This window comes from Anser brachyrhynchus, assembly GCF_964034855.1.
Source record: "Anser brachyrhynchus genome assembly, chromosome: 2".
NCBI lineage: Eukaryota > Metazoa > Chordata > Aves > Anseriformes > Anatidae > Anser > Anser brachyrhynchus.
In genome coordinates this window covers 3,106,699-3,121,907 of record NC_137695.1, presented here as the reverse complement: position 1 = coordinate 3,121,907, position 15,209 = coordinate 3,106,699, and the positions used below count along the sequence as shown (strand labels likewise).

The following is a 15,209-nucleotide window of genomic DNA, read 5'->3' as shown; positions in this document are numbered from 1 at the left end:
CTCCTCACCTAATGGATCTGTGCTAGTGCTTTGATTGGAGAATTTGCTGAATCTTTCTAATCAGCTTGGTCCTGCAACCTTTAATCATGCAAATGGCTCACATCTTCAGTGCAGCTCCAGACTTGCCAGCAAAAAGGCTTGCTGCAGAACTGAGTATGGAAACGGGAACTGGGATTTGTGCTGGCACAACAAAGTTTCCGACGACTATGGGCCTGAAAATGCATCCTTCCAAGTGGATATGTCTCCAGAGTTAGCTGGGAGGTGTAAAAACTCTTGGGCTTGCATATTGCGTGGCCCAACAAGTCTCTTTAGTGGACAACGTAATTCAGGAGTCTAGCAGGTATATTAGTATTTCCTGCTTCCAGGTAGGCAGGGACAAGGCAAAAAAAAGAAGGCAAAAACTGGCCCAAATAGCACAGCAAAAGGCATCAGGATTTGCTTATCCTAAGAGGACCAACTCGGTTTGGGTCTTGGGAAAAGGCTGAGATCAAACCACTCAGTCTACAGTTTAGCATCATCCAGATCTGATTCACAGCCTTGTTCAGAAAATCCGGTCTCCAGCAATTTCATGTAACTGTGTAATAGAGGTTTAGTTCAAAAGCCTGCCCAGGACAACTCCTCACAGGAAGGCTGGGTGTGCTGTGCTGTGCTCAGGGTGTGTGGTATAACAGCGTGGTATATCACCGTGGTATAACAGAGTGGTATAACAGCGGGGACACAAAACGCTGTGTGGCTCAGAAGGGGCTGCTACACCAGCCAGTGCCGGTGGTGGTCTGTGGCCTCTCTATCCCTTCCCAGCCTCGTGCTGTCCATCAAAAACCACAAAAACACCACCCAGAGCTCTCTAACAAACCTAAGACTTCCATCATGAAACAGCAAAGCCTCAAAAACAGCGAGAAATGTTCAGTCACTGACATCCCAAGCAGTCACCTTCACCCTGAGCCTTCATCTGCTCAGTGGATGACATCTGCCCACAGGTTTCTGAGACCTTTTCAAGGCTTCTCAGGACTTGTGGAAGTCTTGAAAGGCCTCACTGTCATTCCAGATGCAGAAATATCTCTTTTCCTCCAGCTGGAATGCAGGTTCCCGACCCACCCCGAGGAAGTCACTGCTGCCACGCTGAAAACGAGGCCTGTGGCAATGCCGTGTGTCACCACACATAAGGAGCAGTCCCCAAACCCTCTAGCAGCAGGCTGCGGATGAATCATGACATTCATTCCTCAGGGAGATCTCCAAGCCCATTTAACTCAATTAGTTCAGGCATTTTTATGAATTTGTTGCAAAGGCTCAGCCATTTGTGTCTCCAGAGAGAGATAGCAGGGCACCTGAAGTATGTGCCGGTACGTGATTTACCTCTGTGCCTTGCAGTACACACGTAGGAGCTGTTAGAAATGCTAATACAGGAACACAGGCCTCATCTTGAAATCTGAAGGGGGGATTACAGCCGATGAGTCCTCATTTACTTTTCCAGAAGACCAGCAGAGATAAATCTGGCTGCTCCTTTGCAGGGTGTTAAAGGGGGATTTCCTGGTGGGTGGGTCTCCTCAGTGGGGCATTATTGTATTGGCAGTGGGGCGGGAAGGAATGGATTAAGAAACTGGCGAGGGGATATGGAGCCTTTGCATGTGTTCACAATGGATGTGAGCTGGGGAGGGTGGAAAGCTGTCAGTGGCCTAAAGGAAATCAGGTCTGGGTCCTGGCTTAGGACTGACCACACGGTTGTTCCTCAGCTGAACGGTGCTCTTCAGAAATTCAGCTCCCATGCTGGGTCTGTCACTGGTCACCAGTGTTGTGGAGGCTGCTGGATGCCCTGCTGTGGGAGGAAGTCAGCCAGATGGAGATGCTGACGTTGGGTCACCCAGCATACTCTGCCCCATACTATCCAGCAGTGGAGCACTGCCAGTGCTGGAAATAAATGTTATCTGCTGCCCTTAAATCACTTCTGTTTCTCCCCATCCTCTTGCCTTTCTTGAACATGTGCACTTTTTCTGGTGTGTTTCTTGATTATGGTGTAGATTTTGGTATGCTTTTCTTCTAGTCAGTATATTTGGTATCCTGGGTAAGTATAAGCACTATGGGCAGCTCCATAAACTTTGGTGCTGATTTTAGGGGTTGGTGCAAGCCTGCAGAGAGCTCAGGGACTGAGAACAGAGCTGAGCAAAGCAGAGCTGAGAATAGGTTTCCACTCCTCCCTGGAGATGGGATCTCCTCTAGAGAGCAGAGATTTTGGTGAGGGCTCACAGGGATTCTTCAAGTTTCAGAGCCTGTATTTGCCTTCGTTTTAATGCTAAGTGCAACATGTCAGTCTCTGAAGCTCCAAGTCCTGTTCAGTAAATACATTTAACTTAAGAAGCAAAATGCCCACCCACCATTTGCAGATTCCCGTAGTAAGAAAAGCTGCTTAGAGATCAAGTATGAAAAGAAAGAGCTCTCATCCACTAAGCCGTACACACAGGAGGCACATACTTCACCCAGGCTGGCTAGTCTCAGTTAGCTAAGGTAGGTTAAAACAGTATTTAAGCCAAGGCAGTTTGGGTGAGTAACTTAAGTTCAAGGCAGTTTTGGATACTAGTCTGGCTGAGTAGCCAAAGTTCAAGCTGGCAGGGCAGGAGTGGCTGGCCAGCAGCTCCTGAATCACTTGTGGCTCTCCAAGATTTTGCATACGTTTTTTGCCCCAGCTACAACGTGTGGTTAGCAGCAGGGCTATGCTGTGTAGGGGCTAGAGAGCCCAGTATTGCCGTTAGCCTGGGATGTGGCTTGCGTGCCCAGGCCAGCTCCAGAGGAGCCACCGTCATCACCTGAGGTAGCCCTGGCGCAGCACTATCCTAGACTTCCTGATGTACGTCACACGCGGCTCACAGAGTGAAGAAGATCCGCTATCACGTGTTGGGATTCATCCCAAGCTGTCTGATCCCAATCAGGACCAAGCCTAGCTCTCCTGGCATTTTAAGCCAGGTTACCTGGTTCAGTTGCCCAGTCTGAATGAAGAACACCTTCCTCACTCTAGAAGGGCTGAGGGATTCAAAGAAAACTCTAAAACAGCAGTGGGCAAAATCCTCTTGAGAGGATGACAAAGCAGCAGTCAGCCCCACAGCCTCTCAAACAGCACAATACCCACCCCTAGCAAGAGAAGCCTGATATGCTTTCGGCTTTTGGTCAAACACAGTAGTGATCAACCTCATAAAATAGGCAAATATGTGCAGGTAATAATTCAGAGTGCTTGATGCAGTGATCTCACTGAGTTGCAACACTGATGATTACAGCTTCCCTGCCAGTGGAGCTGTAATGCTGATACATATATTTTTAAATTGCATCTTTCCTCCTCTGACAACTGCCTAACTATTATTTTGCAGCCAACAACAGTTGTATGAGGCTCATGCCAGAGCTGTAATGGTGAGTGTGCTAGAACACAGTATCATCCATTTCTAAAATATCTACTGGGAAAGTCAGGTTAAGCACAGAGATATGTTGGGATCCCTTTAAAGAAGCACAAAGCAAACACTTTTCACTCTTCCTTCTCTGTGCTTTCTGAAAACACTGGCCTTATGTTAGGTTGTTTTAATGATTTTAGAGAAGTCACGGTAGCCTTAACATGAATAATGAACAAAAATATTAATGACTGGTGGGACAAAAATTCTCTGAAGGTTAATGGTTGTAGGGTTGAAGTGACAGGGTTTTGGGGAGAGTTTTTAATTCTTACGTTTGATTATTAGCTCCTTTGTTTGGAGAAGCACAAGAAACATGGTCCTGGCTGAGCAGTTCAAAAGCTCCAGTGTCCATTTGCCGTCCTGAAAACCAGCACAAGAAGGCATGATGCCATTTGCTTGCTCAATGGAGCTACACAGTATTTTGTGATATGATATTTGTATTCTCTCAACTCTTTCCTGGTCCACAGGGACCAATAGCATGATATAGGGATGTGTTGGACCGAGGTTATAAATAATAAAGTCACACACAGAACTTTTCAAACCCTGTTATTTGTAGGCGTCTTGCTTTCAGTGAACACACTTGATGTGTTCAGGCACAAGTGACGTGTGCAGTAACTTCTGAGTGAGAAGACACTGTGCTCAGAAGAGCTAAATATAGAAAATATTCTTCATTTCAGATGTAATAAGTGCTACCGCTATTACAAATCACATCATAGTGCCGCTGTGTGGGGCAGTGACTGAACATCTATCAGAGACTGGATGTGCCCCACAGAGCTCCCACCTGCCCCTCTCAGGGCTCTCAGTTCCAGCTGTGGAACAGTCTATATCTGAAACGCAGTTAGGAAAGCAGACTGAAAATGCTGCATGAACACAAACATCTATCTCTACCAAGAATCAACAGCACTAAAATACTTTGCCACCTTTTGTTACTTCTCCAAGAAGAATCTGTGCAATTTCCTGCTGGAGCATCTTCTTGGTGGAACTCTGTGTTTTATAACAGGGGAGAATGAGCCATGGATTTGGGGCCTATCTATTACAGCCCCAGTTTTACAGAGCTGTAAGGCTGCTTTATGAATTTAGGGGGTCCTTAGGAGAGCACTGCTGTTAATTCACTCCCAGTGAATTTGGATTTAGGCAGCTTGTCAGAATGAAGGAGTTATCTGAAGAGTATGTCATGCCTCAGGCTAGCAATGAGGGCCAAAAAATCAGATTTCCATACTATGGGAAATTCTAGTGGTGGTTTTATTTATTTTTTTATTTTGAGAGAGTGTTGAAAATCAGACAGAAAATATAACAGTCTGAATTTTTCCATGTGATAAAAGGCTGAAAAAAAATGGGCTCTTGAAGCATTTTATCTTGTTAATGTTGGAATTTTGTTTGACAAGATGAAATCATTCAGCTTCAATAATATCAAAACACTTCAATATTCTATAAAATATTAAATGTACAGCAATGTGCTTCTTTGATAATTTAATGACTTGCTATTTTGACATAAGATCATGTTCAAACCAAAAAGAAGTAAAATTAGTTCTGTTCAAGAACTCAGATGAAACTCTCTGAAATGTACAAAACAAAACAAGAAAGTCAAAGCCGTGCATTTTTGCCTTGAAATTTTTGGGGTTTTGCAAAACATCTTAATTTTTATGTGGCTGACTTTTCTGATGGAAAACTGGCCCAGTAAATAAACAAATACATCTGTGACAAGATATAATATCTCCTGTGCTGGATTCTGAGTGCCTAGCCTAAGGGGTCTCCAACTTTTTTATGTCTCCGGGTGAACAGAAATATCTCCTTGTGCCCTCCCCACCCATTCATACTCCCACAACATCCCTGTGGCAACAGCTTCCCTGGGAAAGTAGCATGATTAGGAAAGGATAAACCATAATTATTAGCTATCATTTAATGTGATTTAGCACCTGGAAATAATGGAAAGGAAATTGTGCCAGATGCTTAGTCAACAAACTGCAGCCTACCAGGAAACGTTCCGTGAAGCATTACTGCCCCGTCGATCAAACCTGAGAGCAACAGCTATAAGCAGCCCAATAAAACTACCCAAATTATGTTGCAAGAGCTGCAGGGCCCTGCGTATGACCTACTTTGGTATCACTCTCTTTGAAGTGTCCTGTCATTTCTGCGGTGTGCTCCGTGGGAAATGGAGATGATGAGGAGCAAGGACCTGCTTCACTGTCTGTATCAAATCCAAAACCAGAGACAGAACCAAAACTTTTCTGCCTTGTTCCCTGTCATTGGCCCAGGGTGAGTCTGGAGCAGACAGCCAAATAACACCTATGCTTTATAAACTGTTTTTTCTTCTCCAGAAAGGGCCAGGTGACCCTTTATGGGTCTCCCCAATATGAAATAAAAGGAGAAGATACTCTCCATTCCTGCACTCGTGACCTGTATTCATTGTTGAGTTCCACCTCAAGCCTTGTGGATGGCTCTGTATTGCCCAGGATATTTTGCTGGGCCCTGGATTTCTGGCTATGTTTTGCCTTCAGGTTCTACGGCCACCTACAGCCGAAGCTCCAGAGCCTCCCTGATGTTCACCATGCTGCCTTCTACTTCTTAAGGCCCTCCGGGCCTCCAGCTTCAGTCAAAACAAGGCCACGACAGCTTCCTTCAAGCTTTTCCCTAAAGCATATCCATATTATGTTCTATTTATAGTCCTCTTTTTTTGGCTCTCTTAGTGATCTGCAGTGGGCAGCACTCCCTAGAAGCACCTCAGTGAGCCATGGGAGCATGCTGAGGGTGAGCCGGAGATAGTACACTGGACACTTCCCTGCTTAATACCTTTGGGTCCACTTTACATAATCCTCAGGTACCTAAGCTTCACCCATTGCATGCTCTTTGTCCAAAAAAATGCCTCTTCTTTGTAGCACCCCTGCTCTCCTCTCATTCCTGCATTGTCCTCACTTCTCAGTCTTAAATCAACTGCACAGCAGCCCGTGCAATATGGCCCTAATTGCTCCTATGAGCACATCATTCACAGGTACAACTAAAATACGGAGTCATAACAGTCCCTTTTAACAATTCCCTCTCCCTGATGCCTGACCCTTGCCTCTTTGTTAATCCTATGCATCTTGGATGACAAGTCCTTCCTTTGAAGAATGTCCTCCCTGAAAGATGAGGCTGAGGGAGCAGGGAACCGCAGAAGTTAATCTATCAAGGAGCATCTAGCAGGCCTTTGCAGTGACCATGCTAACCTATCCCTTGCTGAGAAGTGCCTGGGCTTTCTCCTGCTCTGTAGCCCCTTGCACTGGATGTGCCAAGGAGGTTTGTGAAGTGTGTGTGAGTGGAAGACAGGCCATGGACACGACTGCGGTGCTCTGAGAAAGCCCTGACAGGCAGGCATTGCATCTGTTCCCCTGCCGTACAGAAAGGAGTGTGCAGGGCAGTGTTACATGTTGTTTTTCTCCTCTTGCTGCCCATCCATATCTGCTCATATAGAAACAGGAGGAAATGCTCTATAGGGATCTGACCTGATGATCCTGCAGCCCCTTCTGGACTTAAAACCCCTGCATCCATTCAGCACTGCCAGCTCATAACACACCTCCCAGGGTTAAAAAAAAAAAATCCACATTCACTGGCTTGGCTCCCTCTTTGTCAGCAGACTTTGCTTGTTTTGGCTGTTTGGTACATATCAGCAGACACATGGCTAGCTCCTCAGCCAGAGAAAGCACCCTCGCGGACCTTAGCTCAGGACCCATCCCATGGCACCGTCGGGACACGGTGCTCGGGGTTGAAGCCCACCACATCCCCTTCCCCCTGTGCCTGCCGTGGTGGCCTCTGCGGGTGAAGACGACCGAGCCTCCGCCTCCCCCTTCTCCCTCCTGGCTCCCGTCCATGCGTGTGCGTGTCTGTGCCGCCCGTTGCGCGCGGAGGGCCCATTTGGGGTCGGGATTCTCGCAGGACAAAGGGATGCTAATCAGCTCCCTCTACTGTTGCCTTTTGTCTAGGACTAGCTCCCACGCTTGGACTTGGCACTCTGGGATGCGGCAGAGGGAGCTCCCTGTTGCAACCAGCCTGAGCCCAGTTGGGGAATGCAATGTACCCAGCAGGGAAAGGGGAAGGAGGGGGGAGGAAATAAATCTATAACTGCGCAGCCCGCTCGCTGCCAGCCCATCGCATTGTGCACGCCGCCTGAGGCAGAAGTTTCCAGTGCCTCCCGCCGCCGGGAGAGATGCCACCGGTTTTGTAGCCACAGGCTGTCTTGTTCCTGCTCCCCTCCCAGATCCCCCGTCTAATGTTTTAGTCGCCAGAAAAAATCTCCATGTCAGGGCTGACAGCTGAAGGCTGGTGGAGTGGGAGGTAGGAGGAAGCGCAGCGAGCAAACAGGATTGGCTCCTGGTGTTGCTGCTGTTTCACCATCAGCGCTCTCCCAAGTTTGCAGCCTCTGTCTGTTGGCTGCAGAAGGGAGCTGTTTATATGGGGCTGCAGAGGCACAAGAGCCAGATCTTTATCCCAGGATCACTTCACAGGTGGAGAGGTGATAAGGTCAGGACCTCTTGCTAAGAAACCCTAACTACACTTAAGCCCACCGAACACAGACCAAGGGCAGTCTCCAGCTGGCTCACCTATTCACATTGGGGTTGGAGAGACAAATGCAGCCAGACGTGATGATAACCGTAGTCTGTTGGGTGCTATCCTGTGGTACCAGATGGCTGCCCGGTGCTTGTCCTTGAACACCACTCAAGTCACAAAAGGCTGAAGTGATCCCTTCGGATGCTGACCAGGCCCTACCGGCAGCCCCAGCAGTAAGACAAGGACCTCCTTGGCCACGTCATGGGTATCCCGCTCCCAAAGGCCCTCATTAGTCCTTCACATTGTGTTAGTCCAACACATTGGCAAGTTCCCTTGGCATCTCCATTTGCTTTTATTGCAACTTTATTCTTGCCAAGGCTCTGTGGAAGCTGCTAATCTCCCAGTATGGACATGGGCTACAAACCAGAGGGTTGACTACCGCCCATACAGACCTCCCTAAAACCCAATTCCTCTCCAGAGCTGCTGCTGCTATTGAGCAAGTGAGAAAAGTCAGTTCAGAAATGCTGCAGCCATGGATATGAGCTGTTCTATACCTGTGGGCTGAAACATGGGATCAGGCAGTGCTATGATATACTGGCACTTATTACTGTCTCGTCTCCTGAAGTAATCCCCAGCTCCACGCTCAATTTATACTGACACTGAGCACAACTGATGCTTCTGTCCTGAGCCAGGAGCTGCCAGTCTTTTTCTCAGCAGCACTGGCAAATCTCTGGCCTACAGTATTTATGCATCTTGATGGCTGAGTGGAGCTTGCATAGTCACATTTTCAATCCTGATCCTTCCAGTTTCCTTCCCCATAGTTACAGGGTAGAGTTTGTAGATCTCCGTTGTTGATACCAGGGCAGCTGCCCAAATTGCCATTAGCGGAGAGGTAGACGGGGTGTGGTTGGAAATCAGATCCTCTTGGGAAGAGTTTCATGAGAGAGCAGAGAGTACCTCCTACATGTAACTAACCTCCTGGATGGATCAGTATCTTGTGGCTTTCTGCTCATGCCTTACTTTATTGCAGAAGTGGAGAAGTCTGATCTAGAGCAGGGGAAGGGGGGGGGGGTAAGTATTTGGCACAGAGACAACTGAGATGCCAGAATGCCATCAGGAAAATATGATGAGGTCTGCTAAACATCTTAATTTTAAATCATGCAAGACATTATGGGATGGGATTATGCCTGAAATAACAAGGGACTGCCTGTACTCAGTGGTCCAGGAGATCCTTTTCAGTGCCATGTTCTTACATTACTAAAATGGCCTCTCCAACACGGGCTGGATGTCAGGACTGCTTTCTAGCAGGAGAGAGGCAGGGGTGGGAGCTACTTGCCCCCAAAAGTGGGCCTCTAAGAAGTGCACATGGAAGTCTGAGCCTGTAGCCCTAGGCTCCCTCTATAGTCAATGGAGAGAAATAAACATCTTGGTATGATTCATGTTATCCTGAGATAGGTGTCTAAGATAGGTCAGATGAATAGCTTTCTGGAGATACCAACTGCTCTCCACTGACTACAAAGGGAGCCTGGGGTGACTAGCTCAGACTTCAACATCTAACTTTGGTAGATGAGATCAGCTCTGAGAGCCCGTGGAGTGGTATTGTTACGACACAACGAGAAAAAAAAATATGGAGACTTGTGTCTCCAAGGTATTATAACTGAATTTAGAAGTCTTGTTCTGTTCCTGCTAAACCTTGGGGAAGAACTCACATGGCACAAGTTGAGCTGTCTCCTCCACAGGGAGTAACAGGGACAAAAGAGTGAACACATAAACATAGCTACATCTTGGCATTCTTGAGAGAGAAGAGACATGGGGCTTATCTCCAGAAGATCAAGAATCCAAATTAAGCCTAGCTTCAAAGGTAACAGCAGCCAGCATCCCATAAAATACTAGATGCGACTTGAATCCCACATCCCTAATGAGCTAGACGAATGCCTGTTCTGCCCCTCATGTGGTCCATGGGAGCAGGAGTCTTCTCACCAGAGAGCCGGATTCCCTGGATTCCCTCCCTGGATTGATGGAGAGATGTAGAAACTTCAGGGTGTGAATAATTTCATTGTAGATGTCTACAGTGAGTCGAATGAATCATGCCCAGAGGACCCCAGCATCAGATGGAACTCCCTTGACCTGTCTCACTGTCTGACATAACGCACCCAACTTTGCTGACTCACGGCTCTTCTGCAGGCCTCAGTTTCAACCTTTTAATTTCTTGTGGTGGAGAGCAACGTCAGAAGTTCTCCCAAGCAACATGTTTAGCTTAGCAGGATATTGATGACTGACCTGTTTACGAAGTGTAAATCACAAAGAGAATGCCTTCTTCTAGGAGAGTTATCCTGAATCTAGCAAGGAAAAATATAGTGAGTGGTTGTCAATGCCACGGTAGCATGCACATGAAATGAGGAAACTACTAAAAGGAGTGCTAGATCCTCTATCTCTTGGTGTTATGTCAAGACAAGACATCTTTTGGGAAGAGATGTCCCAGTCAAATTCAGATTTTGGTTTCGTTCCAGAAGTCTTGAGGTGAAATACTCCAGTCTGCATCTTGAAAGAAATTTGGATAGTCTGACGGTCCTGACAGGCCTTAAACATGCAATGAACGTGTTACTAAGGGAAGGAGGGAAATTGAAGGAGAGTAGAGGCATTTGGGATCCAGTAATTTCATATCTGTATCAATCACATGCTATTATTGCTGCCCCGTTCCTTTGCCAGATGTCCTTCAAGGAAATGATTTGCTATCGTTTTCTGAAGGACACTCTGCTGTATCTATAGGGCTGTGTCCTCTGCAGGGACATCATGAGGGGAGGTAACAGCAATTCTTCATGGTCGCCTTGGATGACATCCCATCCCACCTTGATTTGTGCTGGAAGGCAAGATATCTACCCAGCTAAAGCAATTCTGTGGTCTCAAATACACTGTATTTCATGCCATACCCATCCTGGTAACTGCTCAGGCAGGAGCTGTACCAAAAAGGTTGTCTCTTTGCTGGGCAGGAAGGGGGCTATGCCAGGAGGGCATGAACCTGGGCACTCCACCGCTTTTGTGGCTCTGGTCATTTCCATTCTCGCAGGGGTGATGGCCAACAATTATTTCCAGAATTAATTTATGTCCCCGAGCCTCCGCATCACCTATTAGACTCTCATTTGTCCAGCAGGGAATTTGATTTATGTCCTCAGAGGGCACATCCGACGGGCGCAGACGCTTGACAAAGCCACACGCCCTGGCTCATCCAAGCCCCATCGCATGCCGGCAAATGCCCCGACGTACGAAAAAAGGGACGGAGTGGCTTCCAAAGGTTGCATGAGTGTTAAACTCTAATAAACAAGCCCCGTCGGTGAAAGCTGAAAGAATCCGAGCCCTCCCCAACAAAGCATTTAATCCAGTTTGGCGTAACCTTTGACATTATTAGGGATCGCAGTGACCCTAATCCAATCAGATTGATTAACTAAAGCAGAGACCCCATAAGCTGACCCCCCTCTGGCCTCTGCTATTTAGCCCTGACCAAACAGTGGGAGAGACGTGCCGTATTTACACCACAATGGGTCCGCGCTGAGAACCTGTTTCATTACAGAGCGACTTAAACTCCCATTACTCCATCAATGTATCATTCTTCAATAGTTCATTAAAAGCTGCTCCTCCACAACGACGATTAACCATTTCTCAGCCCAACTGGCAGGTTTAGAGCCCCAGCCAGTCTTTAGCAGAAGGAGGTGGGAGTGAGTGAAAGAAATAGATAGACAAGGGCTCCCTTTTTAAATTTAAACGAACTGGGGGGCTTAAATAGTTTGAGGTAATTTACTTTTATTGAAAGGAGGAGGAGAGGGAGGAAACTTTTATTTTGACTTAATTATGTGCCGAGGTCCTTTAAAGAGACAGGGCTACGATAAGCTTTTATTGTGTTAGCTCTCTTGAGATTGGTTCATATTTCTGCCCAGAGGAGTTTCAAAGAGAGCTCTCACTGTGCGGAGAGGCTAGAAAATGCACCACAACTTGTCTTTAGTCCATAAATGTTAAAAATGTGGCAAATGACACAACTCCTAATAGCCACTTAGTTTTGAGATGGAAAACTCCTTCTGGGTTGCGCAGTTCACTTTCTGTTGTTGGTGAAGGCATGTCTCTCGACTACATCCTCCAGAATCTTATCCTGTATATTTTTAAAGACAACTTAAAAATCTTTCCTTGATCTTTAGGGAACTGAAAGATATGGAAACTACCTTACAAACTGCCACTCAGGTAAGCAGCTGGGCATGAGCTGTGGCTAATGTGATCTCTTAATATCGCATGGCTGTGGCCACACTCTGCTCCACTACTTCACACAATACAGATGAAAAAACATTATGAGCCCCAAAGAAATAAATAAGAACATATTCTTTTTCCTGTATAATTCATTCTGTTAGAAAATTTCAAGTGCTTTTGTCTCCACAGTAGCTGAGATTTGAACTTCTGGGAGACCAGAAGCAACGTGAACTGTGGCCCCTTATATATGTTTGATAGACAGACAGATCGGCTTAGGTAGGAGGGAGATCAGGCTCACTTCTCTTCCTATAAAGACATGCTGGTCTTTGAATTCCCAACAACTTAGGGTACCTGAGACACCTATTTCATAGCATTTTACAAGGAAGGCCCATATATATATATATACACACTATGTATACTACTGTATATATATATATTATATATAGTATATATATACACTATATATATATACACTATAAGATATATAGTATTCCATTTTCCATTCCATTTGATTTTCCATTCCATATTCCATGTTACAAGGAAGACTCATATATTTATACACTATATATACTACTATATATATATACTATAAGATATATATATACTACCTATATAATACATATATGTATACATAGTTATGACTAATACAGATGGGATTTCTTTCCACAGACAGGCTTGTGAGGAAAAAAGAGTCCGGTTCCAGATGAGATATCAGAATATGGCTCTTAAGGGGCCTGGTCTGGTGACAGCTTGGCACGGCTGAATCACAGCGCGAGCCTAGCCCTGAATTAGCAATGAGATGCCAAAGCAACACGGGCAGCCCAGACAGTGAGGCAGCCTCAGAGAGATTTGGGCCTAGGAAGTATTTCCTGAAGGCATTAAAATCAATCCTTTTCAATCAAAACGTCCAGATAGTCGTGCAAGGCAAAAGGGAATTGCTTTAGTGACTACGCTGGTGTGTGCTGAGGGAAGACAGGGCCCCTATTGACAGAGATGAGAGGCTGAAGTTGGATCTTGGGTGACTTAAAATTCAGGGCACAATACAGAGTTTTTCTTTTCTTTCTTTCTTTCTTTCTTTCTTTCTTTCTTTCTTTCTTTCTTTCTTTCTTTCTTTCTTTCTTTCTTTCTTTCTCTTTCTTTCTTTCTTTCTTTCTTTCTTTCTTTCTTTCTTTCTTTCTTTCTTTCCTTTTTCTTTCTTTCTTTCTTTCTTTCTTTCTTTCTTTCTTTCTTTCTTTCTTTCTTTCTTTCTTTCTTTCTTTCTTTCTTTCTTTCTTTCTTTCTCTTTCTTTCTTTTCCTTCCTTCCTTCCTTCCTTCCTTCCTTCCTTCCTTCCTTCCTTCCTTCCTTCCTTCCTTCCTTCCTTCCTTCCTTCCTTCCTTCCTTCCTCTCTCTTTCTCTCTCTCTTTCTTTCTTTCTCTCTTTCTCTCCTTCTCTCCTTCTCTCTCTCTCTTTCTTTTTTTCTTTCTCTCTCTCTCTTTCTCTCTCTCTTTCTCTCTCTCCCTTTCTTTCTCCCTTTCTCTTTCTTCTTCTTCCTCTCTTCCTCTCTTCCTCTCTTTCTCTCTTTCTCTCTTTCTCTCTTTCTCTCTTTCTCTTTCTCTCTTTCTCTCTCTCTTTCTCTTTCTGTCTTTCTTTCTCTTTCTCTCTCTTTCATTCTCTTTCTCTCTTTCTCTTTCTCTCTTTCTCTTTCTCTCTTTCTCTCTCTCTTTCTCTTTTTCTTTTTTCTCCTTCTCTCTTTCTGGGTAGGAGCTCAAATATGTTCCTACCCTGGGGGATCTGCCGCACAAGAATGTGACTGAGCTGTTTTTTCTCCCCCCTCCTGCTGTAGGTGAAGCAAAACTGAAGGGTGGTTTGATTCTCCCTCAAGGAACAACATTCTTCAGTTATGAAATCGTCCCAGCCTTCTCTCCCTCTTTGAGCCTGGCTACTGAAAGCCTGCAGTCTCAAGCAGGGACAGACCATTCATGTTGACATGGTTGTGAGATAAGGCTTGTGGGATCGGGGCCCCTTTGGTCAGCCAGGAGGTGAAGATCTCTTTCCTCCTGCTGTCATTGCTACACGAGACACCAAGTATCTAATCCAAGAGCTTCTGTAGTGCGAGGAGATCCACGTGTCCTTGAGGAGATCCAGCCTTGTGACAAAGCAAAGGCATTGATTTATCTGGTTCACTTACTCCCTGTGCCCAGTGGACGCTCTTGGGCGAGTTACCTTGGGCAAGTTGCCGATGGGAAAAATGTTTTGCTGTGCTGGCCTAATTCAAACGCTATAGTCACCCGGGAGTGATGCACCCAGAATAGGTACTTTAATTACATGCCAAACATTGTGATATGACACCTTGATATGGCTGTAAGTGCAGCACACTGCGGCTCTTACAGGCGTAATTGTTTTGGGATGATCTCTCCCTGATAAACCCTGATGGTGACACCAGCATAAGCGCGGAGCCTCAGCTCCTAGCGGGGTAACGGTACCCACCCAGGGCTGAAATCACCTCTGCTGGGTGCGTGTGAGATGCCTGTTCTGGCTGGTGGAGGCCCCGCCATGATACAAATCAAGGCTTTGTTCTCTGCTGGCTGCCGCCATGCTCTCTGGCGTATTTTTAAAAATCCACGCAGGAAGAAATGCCCGAGCCTCTTCTGAGTCACACAGCAGGGGAAAAACAAATGAAAGCCTGTAAAATCCCCTCTTTCCTGACAGCGAATCCTGGAAGGACGTACCCTGAGATGAAGAGCTACATACACTGGATCAGAAGGGTTCCCTGAAACATATCCCGGATGCTCCCTCCTCTCCTTATACAAGATCAAATAGTGCTGCCTGTTATTCCAGAGAAAGTAATTCCAACTGCCAGACTATCAGGAATATATAACTGTTTCCCTTTTGCTAAACCAAGAGAAGAGAGGAAAATGGGAAAAAAAAAAAAAGGGGGAAGGTTTTCCATTCCTCTTCTGGTGCTCTCCTATTCCTCTGTAGCTCTGCACAGGGCAACTGGATTTACCATCTCAGCAGGACCCAAATGCAAAGCAAGTCTGCCTCG

The 15,209-nt window shown here is 46.0% G+C and overlaps 1 protein-coding gene across 1 annotated transcript in view; it reads right to left on the bottom strand.

Annotated features, from left to right (window-relative positions):
• The window catches only part of WNT3A (Wnt family member 3A), a 94,987-nt gene that overhangs the window by 28,699 nt on the left and 51,079 nt on the right, over positions 1-15,209 (bottom strand). The window lies entirely within an intron of this gene.